This window comes from Lontra canadensis, unplaced genomic scaffold (genome assembly GCF_010015895.1).
Source record: "Lontra canadensis isolate GAN:19392208 unplaced genomic scaffold, GSC_riverotter_1.0 scaffold5, whole genome shotgun sequence".
Taxonomy (NCBI): domain Eukaryota; kingdom Metazoa; phylum Chordata; class Mammalia; order Carnivora; family Mustelidae; genus Lontra; species Lontra canadensis.
In genome coordinates, this window is record NW_022630999.1 from 21,336,815 (window position 1) to 21,359,793 (window position 22,979).

At 39.0% G+C, this 22,979-nt stretch overlaps 1 pseudogene; it reads right to left on the reverse strand.

Annotated features, from left to right (window-relative positions):
* Nucleotides 1–1,832: 1,832 nt before the first annotated feature.
* LOC116864422 lies at nt 1,833–22,864 on the reverse strand (annotated as a pseudogene).
* Nucleotides 22,865–22,979: the final 115 nt, after the last annotated feature.

Here is a 22,979-nt window from a genome sequence, read left to right on the forward strand (position 1 = left end):
ATGCCCTGTGGCCCTGAGATGTTAAGCCAGTCCAGCCCTCAGTCTGGGTTTTCCAGGGATTCGGTGATGTGAGCACAAGATCAGTATTGTGCAAGGTCTTGCTCATCTCTGCCGATTCTGCTGATGACCTGAACTGTGTGTGCCGCACCATACTCTGTGCCTTTCTTGCTGACATGCCAGCCCTGGAAGAACACAGAGATATATGGGCATGAACAGATTCTTTCAATTATGGCATAGGCTTTAAATTAGATTAGACATTTTGTTAATAATTTCTGCAGCTAACTCGTAATGGCTCTGATCTCTCTTGGGTGATAGTGTTCCGTGTCTTATCACCTTGTCCCACCTTTCTCTTTCTCAGAGAGTGCTCGGAGATAGGAGTTGAGAAGTTGTGACCTCTTTCAGTACTCAAATCTTAAGATGCTGGGATCCTATGAAAATGCATTAAACAGATCAGTAGGTGTGGGGCATGCCCGAGATGTTGCATTTCTCATAAGCCCCCAGGTGATGCTACAGGTCCATGGACCACACGTTGAGTGGCAGTGACTTAGCTTGACTGAGTGCAAGTTAGGTAGGTAGAGGTCCTCTGTTCCCTTGGTCTCCAAGGCAGAATTCCTTATTTACTAGTTTGCCGTGATGGGCATGGTGTTAGAGTCACTTACCTGGGCTTGGCGTTAGAGTCTTTGGTTAGTGTAATTTGTATCCTGGTCTCCCTTGCCTTGGTAAAGATTTCGTGAAGCTTTATGGCTGGATGGGCCCATGTTGGCTCTTATTTGCTAAAGACCCCAGGTCTCCATGCTGCCTCCTATCAACTCACTCTTGCCTTAAAGAGCAGGCATTTTGCCCTCTCAATGACTCTCAACATAGAGTTCACGCCACTGGAGAACTGAAGGTGCTTTGAGTTGGCAAACTAAATTTTACTTCTGAGCACGGTGAGCCACAAGTTTAATCTGATGTAACTACATTTCAGGATTTTAGAGGGAAATCACAAAGGACCTCTTTCAAGTATATCATATTAGGTCGAGCGCCAGAGCCCCCTGTCCCCACCACCCTGCACAGATCTCAACTTACCTAAAATACCTCCACACCTCAGGTGCAGAATTGAACAGTTACAGCAGAGGCTGTGTCCCATAAACCAGTATGTCCACTACCTGGACCGAACAAACAGTGCCTACCCTGGTCCTTACCATGAGGGGCATGCATAGGCTGAGTTCTCTAGATGCAGTGTCTGATACACTAAATGAGAACTTATCTCCATAATTTGATTTTTATATGTACAATCTGAATAATACTTAGATCCTTCTCTGTGTTCTTTTTTTTTCCCCCATAAATCTGGATTTCTCACCAGGCAGTTGCTTTGGACTGACTAGTATGAAGGTCAGGGAAGCAGAAGACAAAAGCTTATTAGTAACTTTCAAAATATTGCCCCCATTTATAATAAACTCTAGCTCTACCCCTGGATATGTTCCATTGAAATTATAGATACAAAAACATATCCCTCTCAAATATATTTAACCTCACAAGGAAGTGGAGTTTACTTATTTAGTGTTTACTGAAATATTAGGAACTTGGAGGAGAGAGATGTCGCTGTCAACTGTGTATGTTATAAAAACCATATCTATTTCATACTTTTATTTCCACATTTGTGTCTGATTTCTCTTTGCTCCTTTTACCATGGTTCTCCAGGTGTTATATACTCTTTTGGCAGATAATCATTTTTAAATCAAGTAACGTATTAAAAATTATACTATTATCTATAAAGAAAGAGTTTTAGTCTTCAAGTTGACAATAGAGCATGAGCCTTTTCTTTTTCTTTTTATTTCTTTTCCTCATGATTATTGCTGCTGCCCAGACAACAGAAGGTTTAGTCTCTCAAGGGAGTGCTCAGTGGTGAGTGACTCCCTTGCTGAAGAGGGCTGAGGCACGCTAAACTCGGACAGGTCCAGGCTGAGGTCTAAGAAGGTGTACAGGGTATAGTCATGGTGCTGGGGGTTCCTGTACATGGTGTTGTTGAAAGGCTTGGTGGGGCCAGCAGCTTGAGAGGGCTTCTGTCGTGTCATCCTGCTGTTCCTGGCGAGGCACCAAGTCTTGTCCTTTCCCTCAAGCTCCAGGTCTGTGGTCTTCTCCTCAAAAACTTCTTAGGAACAGGAACTGACTTCAGATGTTGTACTGGTACCTGACCTTCCAAAATGTCCTCTTTAGCCTTCAGGATTTCTTCCTTTACCTTCTTCCTTGAATTTTCCTTGTTGAACAGGGGCAATGCTGCCTCCTCATCACCTTCCGGTACTTGTTTTTCCAAATGTCTCTTTGGTCTCAGGAGTTGCTTGCAGCTGTCCTGCTACTCTGGTTCTTTCTGACAATCACACAGGTGCTGGGCTGTAGACATCCGGCTATGTAGACAATCCTGACTTTGTATGATCAGGTAAGATTTTTTTTTAACTTCAGGTGGCTTTTGGCTTTATCTTTTTCACTTGATCTGAGCATTTTCTCTATTTTTTCCCTTTACATTTTGCTTCATAAATTCTTCGTCTGCTTTTAACATGGGTGTTGTGGTTTTTGGTTTAGTGTCTTTTATGTCTTCTATTGGCTTCATGGTGGGCCCTTTCTTCTTTGCCTGACAGGGCCTCTTTGGAGGGGTGAGGTCTGGCTGTTCTACTGTGACCAGGTCTTCTCTTTTGCTGACGCTGCAAATTGGGGAGCTCTATTTGCAAGGGAACGGGAGGCCCGCAGTTTTGGAAGCCTTCCTTTGCCCCTGCTCATCATCCAAGGATCGACCTTGGAGCTGTCACCCTTCTGGTCAGACTCTGAATCGGAGGAGCTAGACAAAGAGGACGATGAATCATCTGTCCCTCCCCTGCTCTCCTGAAAAGTTTGAATCTGAACCGTTTTCTTAATAGAGGCAGAACTTTTTGAGGAAATTCTATCAAAGTCTTTCTTGACAAAAATTCTGGAAGCCCTTCATCTGTGAATAGCATGCTATCATTGGGACTGGGGCTAGGGCTTGCTACCTTCTTGCCGTGATTCACAACTGATGGGTAAGAACTGGCTGAAGACTAATTTTTAGACAATTCAGTTACTATTGGGGTGGCTAGTAGTTTGCCTCTCTCCTTTGGTTCCACTACATTTTTGGGTGAACTTTCCTTTTTGGAGTTCAGTGGCAGTCCCTTTTCTTTCTTCCCTGATTCTTCGGAGCCCCAGACTGTTCTTACTGCAGCAGAAGCAAGGCCACCATGATGGTCACATGGGGGGAGGGCTGGGCAAGGGCCGGGCAAGGGCCAGGCAGGCCGGAGTGATCATGAGTATTTTCCAAATCATTCAGTATACATGAAAGTTGATTTTTAAGAGCTTCATAGTATTCCCACATATAGATGGCCATGCAGTGCTTTTCCATTGCCCAATCGCTGGACATTTCTGTTTTTAAATGTTGCTGTCTTCCTTCATGTTTGATTTAAAATCAGAGTGAGACTAGAATATTTTAGGGCTATTAACATATATGAAATTTTATTCAAAGTACTTTGTGTCAACTAACACTTGAGTGTGTTTAAAAGTGAGAAACTATGTTTGTCTTTTAAATTTTTGCCAATTTAGGGCACCTGGGTGGCTCAGTCAGTGAGGTGTCTGCCCTGGCTCAGGTCATGATCCTAGGGTCCTAGGACTGAGCCCTGCGTTGGACTCCTTGTTCAATGGAAAGCTTGCTTCTCCCTCTCCTTCTGTTTTAAATAAAATCTTAAAAATTAAAAAAAAAATTTCAATCTAATGATGAGGAATTATATCACTATTGGCTAAACTTTGGTCAGCCATAACTGATAGGTTTTTTGCAGTTTTTTATTTGCCCTTTAAATTTTTGTCTATGGTATTTCTTTTATAGACAACAATCTCTTATTTCTATGTCAGATGAATATTTTCCTTAATAGTTTTATCATCAGTCTTTATTCTTTAAAAGATATTGCTCATTCTTAAGTTGGATAGTTGTTCTTTAGTATTTTTCTTCCATTTTATGTGTGTGTGTGTGTTGTCATTTGTTTCTGCTTTATGTTTTGGTTATTTTATGAGATAAAGATCTGCTTTGATTTTTTTTCTCAAATTGTTTTTCTAAATGCTGGAACAGTTTAGAAAATTGTTTAGAAAATTGTTCCAACATTACTTATCGGAAGTATGAATCCTTTGCCAAGAGATAGAAATTCCACCTTCAACACATGTATTTATAGAGTCATTTTGGGGGCCTTTAGGTCCCTTTCTTTGATCTGTTCCTCAATCCTTGCAGTAGTACAAGACTAATATTTTACAAGACTAATATTTTAGAACCTTGGAATGAGATTCAATACAGGTAGAGCATAACTCTCCTTGTTACTCTATTCTTTCAAAACTTCTCTGGTTAGTCTTACTATTTATTTCTTTCAGTGAAATATACAATCTTTTTTTTTCTTTTATTTGAAATCATTTTAAATCTCTAGGAAGTTATACGAATCAGACAAAGAAATGTATGCCCTTTACCGAGATTCAGTTTTCTTTAGCACTTCCCCATTTGCTTTATTACCCATTTGCATGTGTTATTATTTCTTTTTTATTTGAGAAAATGATGTGATTTTTAAAAATTATTTATATTTTTCACTTAAGGTAGATTGTATATGTCACGCCCCTTAATATTTCAGTGTTTACTTTCTAAGAACAAGGATATTCTCTTTTATGATCATAGCATATAATTTATCAACTTCAGGAAATTTCATACACAACCTTTTTATCAAATCTACACTCCTTCTTTCAGATTTGTCCCAGTTTGTCCAGTATTGTCCCAATAATATCATTTATAGCTTTTTTTTTTTTTTTCTGCAGTAGAGAATCTAGTCTGGATTGTTGGATTTGTCCTGTCTGCTTAGTCCCTTTTAGTCTTTCTTTGGCTTTCATGCGACTGACATTCTTTGATGAACACAGTTATTTTCTGTAGTGTTCTGTATTTGGGGTTTGAAGATGGTCCCTCATGAGAAAGATTCACATTATACATTTCTAGTGAGAATACTATGGATGTGATGTGTTCTTTCCAGCATATCACATTGGGGTCACATGATGTGCACCTGCCTTTCGTGGCTAATATTTATTGTGGCACCAGTCAGAGTATCGTCCATTTCTTTACTACATATTCAGTGCTTTTCCCCTTGCACCTAGGAAGCGTTCTTCAAAGGGACACTCCGAGACCTTTATCTTTGATGATTCTGGTCTGAACCAACCTTCATGTAGTTGCAAACAGTGATTTCCTGAACCCCATCCCCTCCATATTTATTAGCTGGTACTGGAGCAGAAGGATGAGCCCTGACTTTTATTTGTTAATGTACCTATTTGTTTTCAATGTGGACCCATGAATTCTTATTTAATAAGAATAATTGGTAGGTTAAAGTATCTCATTGATCTTAATCATATTGATGCTAAATTTGTCCCAGACTCAACCAGCTGGAACCAGTTGAAGGTGATTCTTGTGTTCTTTTTGTTATAGTCTGTCATTCTTTGAGCACTATGGTTTCTTAATGAGGTGGAAATGTATATGGCGATCATGAAAAAGCTTCATGATATATTGCTTGGCAAAAGAAAGCAAGGTACAAAAAATACATATATAATATTCTACCATTATGAAGAAAATGGGAAATAATACACATATTGACGTATTTCTTGACAAGGAAATTCTGTAAAGATAGCCCTCAGGAATATAGAAAGTGGTTACCCACAGTTGACAGACAAATAACCAGTGAAGACAAAAGTGGTGGTGAGATTTTTATACCAATGTCTTTTTTACAAAATTATTTTGAACCATGTGAATGTCTTAACCTTTGGGAAAAAAATAAATTATAATGGTTAAAGCATTTATCTTGTCTTCTGTAATAGTTAATTATTCAATCAAATACTTTATGATAAAGTTTCTTACTATAGGCTGACCCCAGAAATTGGAAAAAATATAAAATAGACCTTATTAAAAGTACCTGGGAATATGTGTAAGTTATGGGGTTAAAGGATGTAGCTTAAAGAATACACTCAATGGTATTATAATAATATTGTGTGGTTAGTTGGTAACTACACTTGTGAGAAAAATATGTATGGGTAATATTCACAGCAACATAAGTAGTTAATGATGTTGGTACTCTAGAAAGAGATACATAATTCTACCTAGTTAACTGTTATTTCCCCCAAATAAGTTTGTGACAGCAAAGTTGATTAAATTGTATTTCTTTATTTCCATGAATTTTTTTTGAAATCAGAGTATATATTTTTCTACAATCTGGTACCAGATGTTCCAGCTCTGGAGTCAGATATTTCTTCAGAATCCTGTTTGGGGGATGATATTTAACAAACAAAATCTGGCTTCTGGGTGGCTCATAGGTACTAGGGCATGATTGCTTTCAAGCCCATTCAAAACCAGTTCAGTTCCAGAAGTTTCTTACTTTGACAAATCACTGATGTCTTCTAGTATAAGAAACTGATTTTTGAAGCAAAGCAGGGTCCTTAGAACACTTTCGTATTTCACATATTTTAATCCCTTCTTTCACAGTGAAAACCCTGATCCCATGATAAATACATTCACTAATTTGCTCAGTTCTACAGCCCATGTAGTTTTGGAACCATACCTCCATTAAACCAAACCTTCTAAAAAGAGTTCAATATTTGATAGCAGCTACTTATTCTTTTTTCTTTTCACTAGTTGAAGATGTATGTGAAAGTTCTGTGTTAGAAAGTTACCTACATTTGTTTTCTTTGCTCTCTTCAGTGTTATTATTCATTTAAAATGCAGTTGGGGTTCATTAATTAGTTTGTGTTTAGTTTAGTGTTTGTTTAGTGGTTAGTGTTTTAGTTTGTGTTTAGTTTTATTTCCATTGTTGTTGATTTAATTTTATTTATTTATTGCATATGTAGGATATTAACATGACTCTAAAAGTCAAGAGTGTACCAGAAAAGGAGGAGTTTTGAAGGGTCTCTCTGTCCCTTATACCTTCTCATCTAGCCCTTCCCCAGCCCTTGGTAGGTAACCAGTTTGATTGATTTTTTGGTTTATTCTTCCTCTTTTTTCTTTGGAAAAATAAGCGGGTGCATGTATGTTTTCTTATTTTCCTTTGTTTCTTACACAAAGGTAGCACATTATTTATAATCTTTTACTTTGCTCTGTTTACTGAAATGTATCTTGATAGTTATTCTCCATGCAGTTCATGGAGACCTCCTTTCATCTTCCTTGTGGATACTGTGTTCCCCATTTGTGTAAGTACCGTAGCTTATTCAACTAATCACCTGTATGGGCACTTAGAAAACTGTCAATATTTTATAATTATGCATCATGCTGTAATGAGTGACCATGTGCATATATGCTTTTGTATTGTTGGAGATATTTGTTCAGGTGTATTTTCGGAAACATGATTGCAGGATCAGATAACAAACACATATTGAGTTTTATAATACATGTGCATATTCTCCTCTGTTGGGGTGGTTACTCTGAATTTCCACCATCGATATATGAATGTGACCCTTTTCCCATGGACTTACCATGTTACACGTTGGATTTTTGCTGTTCTTATGGTTGAGAAATTTGCATTTCTCTAAGTAAAAGTGAAATTGAACATCTTTTTGTATGTTTAAAAATCATTTTGAAATCACCTTGTAAAATATCTTTTGCCTTCTCTGTAAATTTTTTTTTCATTTCCTCAATTTTTTTTCTTCTATAAGGAGTTTATTTGGTAAATAATATAATTTTAGAAGTAAAAAGGAGATATTCTCTGATTTTTTTTTCCAAATTAACATTGATTGACACTCTATTTATTCTTTAAGATTATTTATTTATTTATTGACAGAGAGAGAGAGAGAGAGAGAGAGAGCAGAAGTAGGGGGAGCAGCAGACGGAGTGGGGGGTGCAGTCTCCCTGCAGAACAAGGAACCTGATGTGGGACTTGATCCCAGGACTCTGGGATCATGACCTGAACCGAAGGCGGATGCTTAGCCTACTGAGCCACCCAGGCAACCCAACACTGACACTTTAAATAAACATTATTAATATTTCCTCAATGTTTAAAAATTATAGATGTTAATAAAAAGTAACGGAATATTATTGAAATACTTTTTCCTAATTTTTCATTTGTGTTTTGACTTTGCTTAGAATGGTTTTGTTTTTGTGTGAGAAAACTTTTCCCTAGTTTTATTGAGATATAATTGACACATGAAAATTTTATTTTATGTACTCAAATGCACCAATCTCTTTTTTTTTTAATTGAAGTATAGTTGATACACAGTGTTACATTAGTTCAAATATACAGCCAGTTCTCTATGTTTATGGGTCTGTTTCTGCCTTTGCTCATTTGTTTCTTTCTTTCTTTTTTTTTTTTTTTTTTAGATTCCACATGTAAGTGAAATTGTATGGTATTTGTCTTTTTCTGTTTGACTTATTTCATTTAGCATAATACCCTCCAGGTCCATCCATGTTGTCACAAAGGGTAAGATCTCATCCTTTTTTATGGTTGAGTAATATTCCTATGTGTGTATATGTATGTGTGTGTGAGTGTGTGTGTGTCTTTATAGGTTGTTTCCATATCCTGACTATCAAAATAATGCTGCAATAAATATAGGGGTGCAGATACCTTTCCAAATTAATGTTTTTCTTTCCTTCGGGTAAGTACCCATTGATGGAATTCTTAGATCTTACTGTATTCCTATTTTTGATTTTTTGAGGAACCTCCATATTGTTTTCCATATTGGCTGTACCAATTCACATTCCCACCAACAGTGCGCAAGGGTTGCTTTTCTCCACATCTTTGTCAACACTTGTCACTTACCTTTTTGATATTAGCCATTCTGAGAGGCGTAAGGTGATATCTCATTGTGGTTTTGATTGGCATATACCTAGTAAATGTTGGACACAAAACTAATGTTTAAAGATTTTAAAACTCTTTACCCTCAGGAAGACTGGAATATGTATAATTTTACATCTCATCGAAAATTCCCTTTTTGTGGATCTACTTCAATATTCATATAAAGACATTAATTTTTTTTTTTCGCCAAAGCACTGATGGCAATTTCCCTAGTGGTAACAGATAAATAGAAAACTTAAATCTTTAGCAGTCGATGCTGCATAATATTTCCAAGAGTTTCATCGAGTTGTAACCATGTAATTTAATTTACCTATAATTCAAAGGTTCATTGTCTTTTTTATGGGAAAAAAAAATCTGTCAGACAGGGAAATACATAATGCCCACAGAGAGACATTAAATTTTTCACTGTAAAGACAAAATACTGCATATGAATCCATCACCCATTTCCCTAGCTCATCCTTATTTGACACATTTAATGAAAATCACTGATGGCTCCAGGTATCATAAACTACTCTCTAAAACAAAACAGAGAAGTTACAATACTTACATATTTCACTTTGAAGAAGTGATGAAAACTTCACTTCAGACATTTATTCTGTGATTTCAATAAGTGTAGTTAATATTTTAGCTCAGGAGCCATAAATCACCATATGCTCTGTTACGTCTAGGCTTGGACTTGGAACCTTGGATGTTGACAGAATTAACATATTAATTTGAGCTTTTCCTGGGTGTTTCGATGTAACTTTTGGTATTTCTTTTCCCAAAGACTTAAAAAAAGCCTTTCATTTAAAATGCATTACTTAGGGAACTCTTTTAATGATCTCACTTCCTTTCATTAAACAGGCAAAATCACATTTCTTTGAAACATATCTGCCCAGAATTTGATTATTGAATGGAGATGAGTAATTTTTGGATGTGTGGAACATCTGTCAGGAATTTTGGAAAGGAATCGCCAACTCCGCTCATGTGACTGACTTCCTATTAAAGCAGCAAAAACATTCTATCAGGGAGTAAAACTAAAGCTGTCTCCATAGAGCAGTTATAAAATGCAGGGGAAAGCCAGGGCAACTTGTAGCTTCCTAAATGCCTGATTTCATGGTTTGCCGCCCTCCATGCTCCTCACCCCATACTCCTCCACGTGACCATCCCTAATGCGCATCTCTTATCTTCTCATTCCTTTCTTCTCAGATCTTTATAACATCCCAACACCTACTAGACAAAGTCCAGATGCTGGATATGCCACTTAAAATCCCCCACAATCAGCTTGATTCTTATCTGCAGTCTCACATCCTGCCACCTGTGCCCCATTCTCTGACCCTAACCGTTCAGGAGCCACAAACTCTTACCTCTCCTTCTGTCTCTCTACCTCCACACCCATGTGTCTGCTCTCTCCTTAGCCTCTAATTCATCCCCATCCCAAGTTCTCCATCTCCAGTTCCCCTAAGTCCCCTGCAAAATAGTCCCTGATTTTTCTGACTAGATGTGACCTACTCTATGTGCTTATTTTTATATTTTTTCATAGACATGAGGGTTTATGTTGTACCTAGTACTTTATTCTTTACTCTTTCCGTTTAATACTGTTTAAATATCAACTGAGCATGTACACCTCTTTCTCATTTTTTAATATGCATGTCTTTATTCAATGATTTTCAAGAATAAACAAAGAATGCTATTCCTTTTTTCCTCCTTAATTAAAGATAAAACTAAAGCCTTAGAGAAAATCGAGGGAGCCGGGAAGAGGGCTGTACTGTTCCTTAGTTTTTAAAGGGCTCACTTCATATTTTTAACAGCCACATTCTAACAAATCACATGGGCACGCCATAATTTAATTAACTGATCCAGTCGTAATGGATATGTTAATTGTTCCTAGTTGTGGTCTTTTAAAAAAAAAATCCATTAAAAATAGCATCTATTGGGACGCCTGAGTGGCTCAGTGGGTTAAGCCGCTGCCTCCCACTCAGGTCGTGATCCTAGGGTCCTGGGATCAAGTCCTGCATTGGGCTCCTTGCTCAGTGGGGAGCCTGCTTCTCTCTCTGCCTCTGCCTGCCACTCTGCCTATTTCTGCATGATCTCTCTCTCTGACAAATAAATAAATAAAATCTTTAAAAAAAATAGCATCTATTATAAATACTCTGAAATGTGTATATTGGAAAAAATTTGCAGGGGTTATCAGTAGGATTAATCCCTAGCAGTGAGAGTACTTTCTATTTTGAATTAATGATTTATGGTGGTGTCTCTTCGCCACCGTCCCCTCTCCCAGAGGCCTGTTGGCTTCTTGACATCATGCATTTATTCATCAGGCTTTAGGCAGAGCCCTTTATGGGCCCAGCACACTTCCGCTGCGCAACTCTGCTAGGCAGAGTCCTTTACTGATGTACACGTTGTTCAGTCCTCAGAACAACCCGATGGTGTTGGGGATGGTTATTTTCATTCCACGGATGAGGAGACTGAAGCTTCAAGAAGTGAAGGTACTTGCAAAAAGCAGGTTGATTTGAACTGGGTTCAGGAGGTTGCCTGTGAACTCACTCAGTCACCCATAACCACGGCGCCCTCTTCCCCGTAGCCAGTCCTCTGATGTGTTTGCTCCGTGATTATGCCTGGAACAGAACATGTAAACTTGCACAGAAAAGAAAACAAATGTTGTTCACATAAAGGGAAGCCATTTCTGCCTTCAGCCACAAATTGTTCTGGCCATTTTACTGGTTATTTTCCTTGAAGATACTTCTCTTCTGGAAGAAATCACTTAAAAAAAAAGATCTCTTTTGTGTTTGGTTAATACCCGTGTTTCCATAAGTAAATCCCTGTATAAACAGTTTATTTGCAAGTTTTTAGGAGGAATTCTAACTATTTTTTTTTTGATAGAAAAACAGACAGAGGGAAGGTGTTAGGACCTATTCAGCCAGAGCGGCCACCCCGGTTGAACTGCCATTTTGTTGTTTATGCAGTAAAACTTAAATTGACCCTGCCCCCCTTCCCCCAGGGGAACTTACTTAAAAACAAGTCCTGGAAACCAGTCCCAGGTAACAAAGCCCAAATACAAGGGTGGATCAGGCCAGGTGGAGACATCCCATCGGTGGGGGGATGCATACTGTCTCCCTAGTTACCAAGGAGTATGGGCCCCACCCTTTGGGCACCTTTTGGGCGCTAATTCTGAACAAGGTGATAGGCTGGTTCAAATATCTACTAGGGTAAATTATAATTCAATTGGTCACTTATATGTGACCGAGCATGGCTTTGCAGCTTTCTCTGTGTGTTACAATCTCATTGGCCACCTGTGTGTGGCCAGGCCCAACCACATGGCCTTTACTCTATAAAAGTTAGTCTGTGAAGCAGAGAGAGGTCACCCTCTCTGTAAGGGGCGGCCCCAACTGGTCTGTTTGATGGTTGGTTTGATTCTTGATGCTTGGCACGAAATAAAGCTTTGCTTGACCTTCGCCTTGTAACAGTCTCGCTCCTTTAATCACGGGCCCATTATTGGGGGACCCAACATTGGAGACCCAACAAAGGTTTTCATGATTAGAAAGAAAAGTTTAAGACATTCCTTCTTTTCTAGAATATTTACCAAGCTTGTGTTACATGCCTGTGTTGTTCTACCAGTGGGAGGAAGAGGCAGGGGTAGAAATGTCTGGAACAAAAAGTAGAAGATTAATTACATGTGTGGATGCACCGGGTGATCCTGAGTCGCTTCAGAGAGCACCCTGGAGCCTCAGGGGAAGCTTCCTCTGGTCACATGGGAGTAGCAGTCTGATGTTCAGGGGTGAGAGTGAACTGGGTTTGCCTGGCATGAGTGTGGTGGGTTAGAGGTGGCAGTGGGGGATGGGAGGGAGAGGCTGGACATCAGGAATAACAGGAACACCATGTGCAAAGGCCAGGCCTAGCGTGTGGGCACATATCAGGATCCAGAGGGAGACGTGCAATCTTAGTATTAAGGATAGGAAGAATGGTACAGGAAGAGGCTGCCTTTGGCCACTGCGAGCAATGATTTTTAATACAGTAGCTTTATTGACATGTCACTCACATACCATATAGTTTTGCCGATTTAAAATGTACAATTCAATGGTTTACAGAGCTGTACACCATCACCTTGGTCAATGCCAGAGTGTTTTATTGCCCTAGAAGGAAACCCCGTACTCATTACTTGTCATTCCCCATTCCCATCTACTCACTCCCCCATCCCCTTCCACCACTAATACACTTTCTTTCTCTATGGATGTACCTACTTCGGACATTTCATATAAATGGAATCATGCATGATGTGACCTTTGTGTCTGGCTTCTTTCACATGGTATCAGGTTTTCAAGATCCAGCCTTGTTACAGCTTGTATCAGTACTCCTTCCCTTTTTATTTTTGCCAAATAATTTCTGAATTTTATTGCCTAATAAATGTTTGTGATATTTTATCTTTGATGTTGTATAGTGATTTCAGCAGCTTCTCACATGCCTCAGAGACTTGAAGTCCTAAAACAAGCTCACCTTGAAGACAGTTGAAATGTGAACTCGTATCCTGGTTATTGTTATTCTTAAAACACTTAAATATCATGCAATAGAATTATTGTAAATGGCCAACTGTGACCTCTAAAATAGGATAACACACATTTTCTCCTTTGAAAAAAATAATAACTCCTGCATTTTTAGTGCTAATTTTTTTGCAGTCTTATCAGAGAATGTAAACGTGACACATTTTATAACTTCAATTAAAGAACAAGGGTTTACATAGTATTGGTACACTTTCTCAATAATGGATAGAAATTTGTTTTAGGGACAGTATGTGGGGAATATTTTGTGGGCAACATTCGAAACCTATTCCTATTGGACGAAATAAGTGGAATAATGTTACCTTCTAATAAATGTTTTTAATTGTTTCAGAACGTAATGCTATAATCTTGCCAGGTTTTTTTTTTATTTCCTCCATTTTTTTTTTTTTTTTGGTTTGGTCATGCCAAAATAAAAAGATAGAGGTAGATCAGACAGTAATTACTTTTCTTTCCTTGTGATATGAAAAACTCACTCTGGAAAATAATCTTCTGCTGTCAGATTACTATGAATTGCACAGTGAAAATAACCGTACAACAGTATAGTTTGCCACCTCAGCTGTCAACTTCTTTGTTCCTTGGCTAAAAAAGCTCATCTTTTTTTCCCTAAGTGCAGCCTGTGGGAAGAGCACAAACCTAGAAAGAGACAGGGAAAGGTAGAATTTAAATTGTGACTCTTTGCCCGCACACTGTGAGACTTTGGGAAAGTGGCTTAAAGTTTCTGAGTATCCACTTCCTCACCTGTGAATTAGGAATGACGACGTCTCTATCATGGGATTTTTGGAAGGGCTGGATCAGCTAGCATCTCTAAGTTAGCAGTAGCATCCCTGGAACACAGTAGGAGCTCACACAAGGACAGTTATTAAATAAGGAAGACTTTGACTCCACAGGACACAAATGGTTCTTGAATTGTTTTAGGTCTTGCCTCCCATGTTAAAATAGTGTCCCTATGTTGCCAAGCAGTATGCTTCCTATTCTTAACACCCAACCCATCAAGTATTAAAATTAAAGTTTAAATTAAGGTGTTAGAATTAAAATCAGAATATGAGGGGCCCCTGGGTGGCTCCGTGGGTTAAGCCTCTGCCTTCAGGTTAGGTCATGATCTCAGGGTCCTGGGATCAAGCCCTACATTGGGCTCTCTGCTCAGCAGGGAGCCTGCTTCCCCCTTTCTCTGCCTACTTGTGATCTCTCTCTCTCTCTCTCTCTCTCTGTCGAATAAATAAATAAAATCTTTAAAATCAGAATATGAGCTCCAAGAGGCCAAGAATGTCTCTGCCTTGTTAAATGCTGTCTACAGTTGAGATTTGAGTAGGTATCTTAGTACATGCCACAGAAATCAGTGAGTTACGCATCTACTATGTATCAGGCTCTGTGGTTAGCTCTGTGGATGATGTAAGAAAATAGCCTAGCACCCAGTCACTGTTCTCAAGCAACTTGGAATACATGTTTGAGTAGTATTGGCTAGGCTCCTTTAGGGATTGAGATGGGCTCAAGTTACCCAGAGGAAGTGTGAGAACATTCAGGCAGCTGTCTAAGAGACACCCAGGAAGGGGCCATGGAGACCTGGCCCATCATTCGGAATACACAGTGTGTCTTCAACTGTCTAACAAGGTGGATTTTTTTGAGAGGCTTTGCCATACTCATGTCTTATGTCTTCTTTCTTTATCTCAGCTTCCAATCTGATTGCAGTGCTGCTTCTATTGATATCACTTACCTACCTCTCTTTCTGACTTTGAAGCCTCTCAAAAGAGAAGGTCTAGCTGACTTTTGGGTTAGAATCCAGTATAGAACATCTCTGTAGGAAGGGTTTTCAGGACAGGTCTGCTGTGGTTTGCTGCTGCTAACTTTGGCTTCCCCAGTGATCATGATTCAATCAGTTGTGGCCAAGGTGGGGGATAGGGGGTGCTCTGGGTTCCAACCATGGCAACCTGAGAATTGGGAGGTGTAGGAAGCCTAGAGATTTCCAGGCTTTTCTCTGCAGACGTGAGTGGATTGCTATCAGCACAGCAGAGTTTGAGTAAAATGTCAAGAGACTGAGATAGGCAAAGCCTGCCTCGTAGAGAAGATAGCCCACTAGGTGAGTAATCAGGGAAGAAGGGGGTAGAGTGTAAATCACAAACTGTGTCTCATGCCATGCGGTGCCCACAGGATGCATTCAATAAATGTTTGCTAAGTGAGTTGTTGGAGGAAGAGACATTTGGGCAACTGCCAGGAGAGGGTTAGTAGAAGAGAAGGAAGCAAAGAGATTGGAGATTGGAGATTTCCAGCCGGAGATTGGAGATTTCCAGCCAACTTGGCTGATTTTTAGTACCTCTCTTCCACTTTTGAATTGTCTGTCTGGATTCTCCTTTTATTTTTATTTATTTTTTTAATTTTTTTAAAGATTTTTATTTTATTTATTTGACAGAGGCCGCAAGTAGGCAGAAAGGCAGGCAGAGAGAGAGGGGGTGGAAGCAGGATCCCCGCTGAGCAGAGAACCCGATGTGGGGCTCTATCCCAGGACCCTGAGATCATGACCCCAGCCGAAGGCAGAGGCTTAACCCACTGAACCACCCACGCACCCCTGGATTCTCCTTTTAATCTCTCTTGCAGATTGAGGTATATTTCTTGTTTAAAGAATCTCACAAGGCTGCAAACATGGTTCTTGGGAAAACTATTTTAGATGGCAGAGGGATTCCCAAAGTGTTTCCCTATAAGAGATTTTCTGTGTGATATTCATTATTTTTATAAGAATAAGGAACTCTGTGTTCAAATGAATCTTGAAAAAAAATGCTAGGTTAGGCTATGCAGTGGTAACAAGTTCATCCCCACATGTCAGTAGCTAAACCTGGAAAATGTTTCTTTCCTACTTTTGGAGGTCTGACATACCTGGAGGGCTTTCTGGGGAAGCTGGCTTCTGTGTGTTAGCTTAGAGGTCCATGGCACTCCCATCTCATGGTTCTGACATTGTAATAGCATGGTATTCATGATGTCCTCATAGGAATTGAGGTAGCTGGAAGGTAACACAGGGGCTTTCCCCTGCCTCAGCTTGGATGGCACGCCCGGGCACATTTCATTGGTTGGAACTAGTCTGAGAACGTTGTCTAATAGCAAGGGGCTTGGAATCTTTGTCCCAGAAAGGTAGGAAAATCTACATGCGAGAGAGTACTATCAATCCCTACCCTTGTGAGTCAAATTGTATCATATTTTCATAACTGCAGGGAGGTTTGTTTCTTTTTTGGAGATTTGGAATGGTAACCTTCCTTACCCATCTTCAAGATGGGTTCATTCTTCGCAGTATTTCCTCAATTCATTTGCACATAGAACTCTTCCTTCATGGAGCACCTTGAACATTGCTCTTCCATGGGACATACTTTGATCAACACTGCAATAGATAATTTATACATGTCCTTTGTCATTGCTGCTGTGAGCCTCAGTTCTCTGCATCTTCCTTGTGGTGGTCTTATTTGTAAACTTTTATTATCATGGAAATCACTCTCAGTGTGCTACTTGCTTCTAAAATTCTTAGCAGGATCTCAATGTCTCCAAAGAGCCCATTTGGAAAGGCAAAGCAAACTCTTGGAATACAGCAGAAGTGATTACTGGGTGGGTGACAAGGAAAGAATTGCTGTCTACTGGTAGTTTTGTTCATGTTGTTTTAACAGCCCACTAGCCCTTTATTTTAGAGGATAGGAGATGAAAATATTATCACTCATGTGAAATAACAGCTGTCACCAAGTCTCTTTGAACTGCTAAGCGACATCATCATCTATAAAGGAAATAGTGGAGATGGTGACTCTACTCAGCTGTTGTTAGATCAAATTTGGCTGGGCTTTCAATTCTTCCAAGAACAGTTGCTGAATTCCTGATAAATCGAAGTCCCATTGATGGGCTCTGAGGAGGGCACGAAGAAATATATAACTTAGTTTTGTGTGTGGTAAGAAGCTGTGAATATGTTTTGCTAGATAGATTGTAAATATCTGTCAACAGCTGTTTATTGAGGTTCTACCATGTGCCTCCGAACATAATAAACTCTAGGACTATGTTAGGGAGCAAGAAATAGACATGGCGGTAATTCTCATAAAGGTTACAGTTTATTCGAGACATATATTAATCAAATAATCACATGTGTATAAAAATAACCTGAGATACATGTTCTGGGTGAAAGAAAAGTCTGAAATCCCCAAACAGCCTGATGGAGTCTTTGAAGTGCAATATTTAGTCTGCGTTCCAAGGATAAGGAGGGGCCAGAAATTTCAGAGGTGGCAAGGCCAGAATTTAAACTTATTACTTTGTGAAACCATACAATTTAAATCATGCAACTCTGCTCTTTCATATGAAAGAGTTTTTGAGCCTACGCTCTTCAAGGACTTTGTCCTTAGAAAGACCTAAATGAAATCCTTTAAGTTGACTCATGGGCCTCTTGGTGGCCTCTTCCAAGAAGAATGCTACCATGTCCTCCCTAATACCTGGGTTCTGTTAGAGTTCCCATGGTAAGCTACCCAAGGGGGCAGTTGCAAGAGGGTCAATGCACAGTGCAATATAGCTCTTTGGGAAGAATCTGACTGTTGGTTTAGACCAGAGTTGGGCAAACTTTTTTCTTTTTAAGGCCAGATAATAAATATTGTAGACTTCGCCTATCACATGGCCATGACTCAGCTCTGCCACCATAGTGCAAAAACAGTGACAGACAGTACATAAATGAATTGGTGTGGCTGCCAATAGAACTTTATTTGTAAAAATCAAGTGGCAGACTGGATTTGGCTCATGGGTCTTTGCAGACCAGTAGCTTAATCCACAATTTATGTATACAGGATTTTATCCTCTATCAACCAGTGGGAATTTTTCCTCAAATGAGGAAAGGCATTTTGGTGATATCCTTTTGGTATTTCAAGCAGGTCACCAAATGCAGTGCAATTTTAGGAACATCAGAAAAGATTTTTGTGCTTTCCATCAAAAATAATCTTTATTCATTCCCATGAGATGTTTCAAACTCCCCTTCCGGTGCATTATATGTTTTATGTATTGAAATCCAAGTTGGACACCAAGTTTTCTGAAAGGGAGGTATACTTTAAGGTAGTTTGGCTTTAACACCATGGTATGAAGAAAGGCTTTAAGAATGAGTTTTGAATGAATAGAAAGGCACTCTGAAGACCTGTCCACCCTGGGTGAAATGAAATAGAATGTTGCCAGTTGGGAGTATAGCTCTTGCTCCACAGCTTTTATGGGTCTGACACTGAGTCCTCTTTCACTAGAATATGATGACAGTTAAATAGCAAATACCATGATTATAGTTATTTCAGCTTCCTCTTCAATGGGGAGGATCGCATTTCAAATTGCTATCCATTCCCCATACAACCTCACTCATGGTAGGTACTCAATAGGCTGAATATATATTTTAAAAATTAATAAGTGAATGAATGAACAGATAAGTGCAAAGGCTGTGTCACTCTTTTTTTGTTGATATCAATCACTATTCAAAGTTTAGGTGAAAAGAAATAGTCGTACTTGCTGACTTGTATTTATATATATAAGTATATACATGTATAGGTATATATTTGATTGGCTATCTAGAAAGACAATGTATTTCTACTTCCATTTCTTCTGAACCTGCCATAATTTCTGGGTTCAATGACTGTTGTTGATGGCCATGACGCCAATATGAAAGATGGTGTGTAATGTGCACTCAGCCCAAAAATAGGCCGTGAACATTGCTCTATGACTATTTTTTCTCCAAAACCAGCTGATTTTTTATGGCTTGCCTTTTTCTGTTAAAAAAAATGAGTACAAAATAATTTAGTAAATAGCACATGCATTCTAAAGTCAACCACAACTGAATTAAAATCTGATTCTTCAAGTTACTGACTGTATGACCTTGGGCAAGTTATTTTTCCTCTAACATCTCCAGTTTTTTCATATGTGAAATGATAGTAATCAGAATTTTTAGCTCATACTATTACTATGATGTTTAAATTAGAGAACTTGATGCTTTGCCTTAATGAGTGCTAAGAATGTAGTAATTCTGCCTAGAATGTAGTAATTGCCCAACAAATATTTGCTATGATGATAATGATGATGAGTTCTATCCATCAGGATATTATTTTTTACTTTCTTAAGCTTCTGTACATAATGAAGGCACTGGTACTAGATGAGTCATTAAAATGTGCATACCACATATTATAAGATCTGAGATTTGGAGATTTTTTTTCCTTGAAAGAGATTTAATATTTCATATGAATCACAGGATAAAAATTTAATAATTCTCTTTCACAGGGAAGAGAATAAAGCATGATGCTGTCCCAAACCTACTGTTGCTTGTCAAAGAAAGACTGACTGTTAATGCTACCCATCGGAAGGACACACCATTCAGCATAAAAGCACATGCTGTATATACTGCTTGTTTAATTTACTTTACTATGTGTACACTGGAGGGAATTTGGAGGGAAGCTACAAAAAAAAATCACACATTTTCCACATAACTTTTAGGTTGTTCTGATATTTATTTATACGAAAATTTAAGAATGAGTTTATTAAGCCCGCCATTTTCAGCGTCGTCATCTGCTGTGAATTTGAACACAAGCAGATTCTATATTCATATTGTCCGGTATATTTTATGTTGGTTAAGCAAAGTATTATGCTAAAATGAATATGAGGCAGGAATAAGCGCAAGTCCTATCTAATGAACTAGTAGAAACAAGATGGGGATGATGCAGGAAAAAGTCGAGTTAAGTAAGCAATAAGCACTATTTAGGAACCCAGTCAGATGGTTATTTTCCAGTGATCAGGAAGCTCCAGTGATCAGGGATGGAACAACCACTGATAAATACACACATACACACATATATGCATGCAGACAGACACACAACATGCATTCTTAGAGTTGTCCTTTGTCATGCGTTTGTCCGTTCAAGATGTATTGACTGAGCCCATTCTGCATGGCGAGTATTGGAGATTCCATAGTAACTGAAGCAAATGTGCTCTTTATCCTATTCTCTAGCTTGCCCTCTAGCAAGGGAAGATGATTAGTGTCAGGAGAATGAAGTCCAGGGTTCTATAGGCACATTCAGCTGCCAGCTCAATTATCTTCTCCAAGAAATGAATTTAGAAGCCAGCTAGGGAATAATAAACAAGTGGGAAAAATAGAGAAGAGAACAAACAATGATCATTGAACTAACAAGAACAACAAGGGGTGGATTGTTTCCCATTTCCAATTTCTGCCCACTATCCACCTTCCATTCCAGGTCCGCTTGCTAGGGCTTTGGTTCTACGAAGTCAGAATTTTTTTAAAATTATGTTTTACACACATGTACACACACACACATGATTACATTTTTCACTATCTTGTTCATACTGTCTCCCTACCTGGAATGTCACACTTTGTTTTCTCTCTGTCGCCAAATCCTGTCCATTCTTTAAAATGCTCCTCTGCCCCCATGAAGTCTTCGCTAAGCACTTCGACCCTCATAGACCTCTCTTTTGACCTCCCAATTCCCCAAAATTGAATAGAACATATCATACAATTTAGCGTTTAGTTACTAGTTAATGTAACTAGTGCTTAATTACATTCTGCCACATACTTTTTGTTTTCCATTTGTTCAGCTATAATATGCTAAAAGAGTTCTTTTTCTCAGTTAGGTCCTCTGGGGAGATTGGGTGGGCAGCTGGGAGAGATGCTCAGAGAAAGGAAATAGGAATGAGCTAGGGTACCTGTCTATAAGGAGCTTGATATTGATTAGGGCCTCTGTGTCATAAATGTAAATTACTATGGGTTGAATTGTGTTCCCACAAAAGATAGGTTGAAGTCCCAATCTTTAGTATTAAAGAATATGACCTTATTTGTAAATAGGGTATTTACGGATGTGATCAAGTTGAGATGAGGTTTTATTGGATTAGCGTGGGCACTAATCATATATGACTGGTATTCTCAGAAAAGGAGAATTGGATGCAGAAACATTAAGGAAATGCCATGTAACCACGGAGACAAAGATTGGAGTGATGTGATGGAATGCCAAGAATTGCTGGCTACACCAGATACTAAGAGAGAAGACATGGCCCTGACAACACCTTGATGTCAGACATCTCGTCCACGGAACTATGAGGGACTATAGATGTGTGGGTTTAAGCCGCTTACTATGTGGTAGTTTCTTATGGCAGCCTTAGGAAACTAATACATACCATGATGATACTAAGGAAGGACATAAGGGAAAAATGGGCTAGTTTCATGCTTTGGATGTTCTGAGGAGAAAGCAGTCAACCCTGTAGGGAGTTGGCAGTATATTGAACGACGTTTCATGGGTGGGCCCTGGGTCTTGAGGTTTAGCAGGGTGTGAACATCTAAGATGGGAAGAAAGTTGAAATTATATAACAGTTCTAGGGATCGGTAGGAGTAGGGCATAGAAACATATTATTAGAATCATAATACAGATTGTATCCAGAGAGAATTAAGTGGTTTAGTTTTGCTAAAGCTTTTTGTGAGTAGCGGAAATAGTAGCCGATGAGCCTGGCAAAGGAGACTGCGATTAGACCATTAAGGGAAGTACATCAGAGACAGAATATGAAGATGTATCACCATTTACTCAGTAGCTAGAGAGAATTACAGAATAGAAAGTGACGGACATCTGTATGCTTTGGGAAGATGGATCACACAGTAAAGGTTTTCAAGCTTGAGTGTGTATCACGCCCCCTGGAGGACTTGTAACACAGATTATACGGACTCCATCCTTAAGAGTTTCTGATCCAGTAGCTCTGGGCTGGGCCCAAACATTTGCATTTCTAGCAAGTTCTCAGGTAATCCTGATAACAACCAGTCCAGGAAGCACCCTTTGAGGACCACTGGTGTAGAGAGATGGGTATTTGAAGACACATGAGGCCAGGAAACCCTTTGGACCTTGATGTAATGAACAGACAAAGATGAACAGGAGCTGGAGGAGTCTCCACAGGCATGAAGAGGAGGCAAGATATTTCTCGCAGGTGGGTCTCAGGCATCTCATTGAATGGAAAGGTTCAGGGAGACAGGAGGCAATTGCTGTTCTAAATCCTTGATTCTGGGAAGTTATTGTAATGCTTTTGTTTGTTTGTTTCTTGTGTGTTAGTGTTATTATTCTCACTAAATTAAAAGCTTTCTGAGGTTAACGACCATGACATTTTGGCAGCTTCATAACACACACACACACACATGCATACATACCACCTCTTTATATTCGGTATAATAATAAGTAACATTTTAAGTTGGTCAAGTTCCCCATGTGGACGCGCTGCCTTCTTCTAAGACCTTCCACAATTATAAATGCAGGTTTTAAAAAAATAATAACTAAAATTCATCAAAAATATAATATATATGTGAGACACTTTGCATAGATTACCTATTTTAAACTTTACCACCAATCAATCAGTTGGGTATTGCTCTTTGTTTTATACAGGAGGAAAAGGAAGCTAAGAGAAGTTGAGTAACTTACCCGAGGTCACACAGGAACTAAGGGTCCCAACCAGGATTTGGACCAGGCTATCTGATTCCGAGTCCATGTGCTAACCCCTACATTATAGTACCTCATTAGTGAAGAGCTGATATCTAATAGATGCTGGGTCATTATATCTATTTGTATTATATGACAATACATAGTCATAAAGATAGATTAGA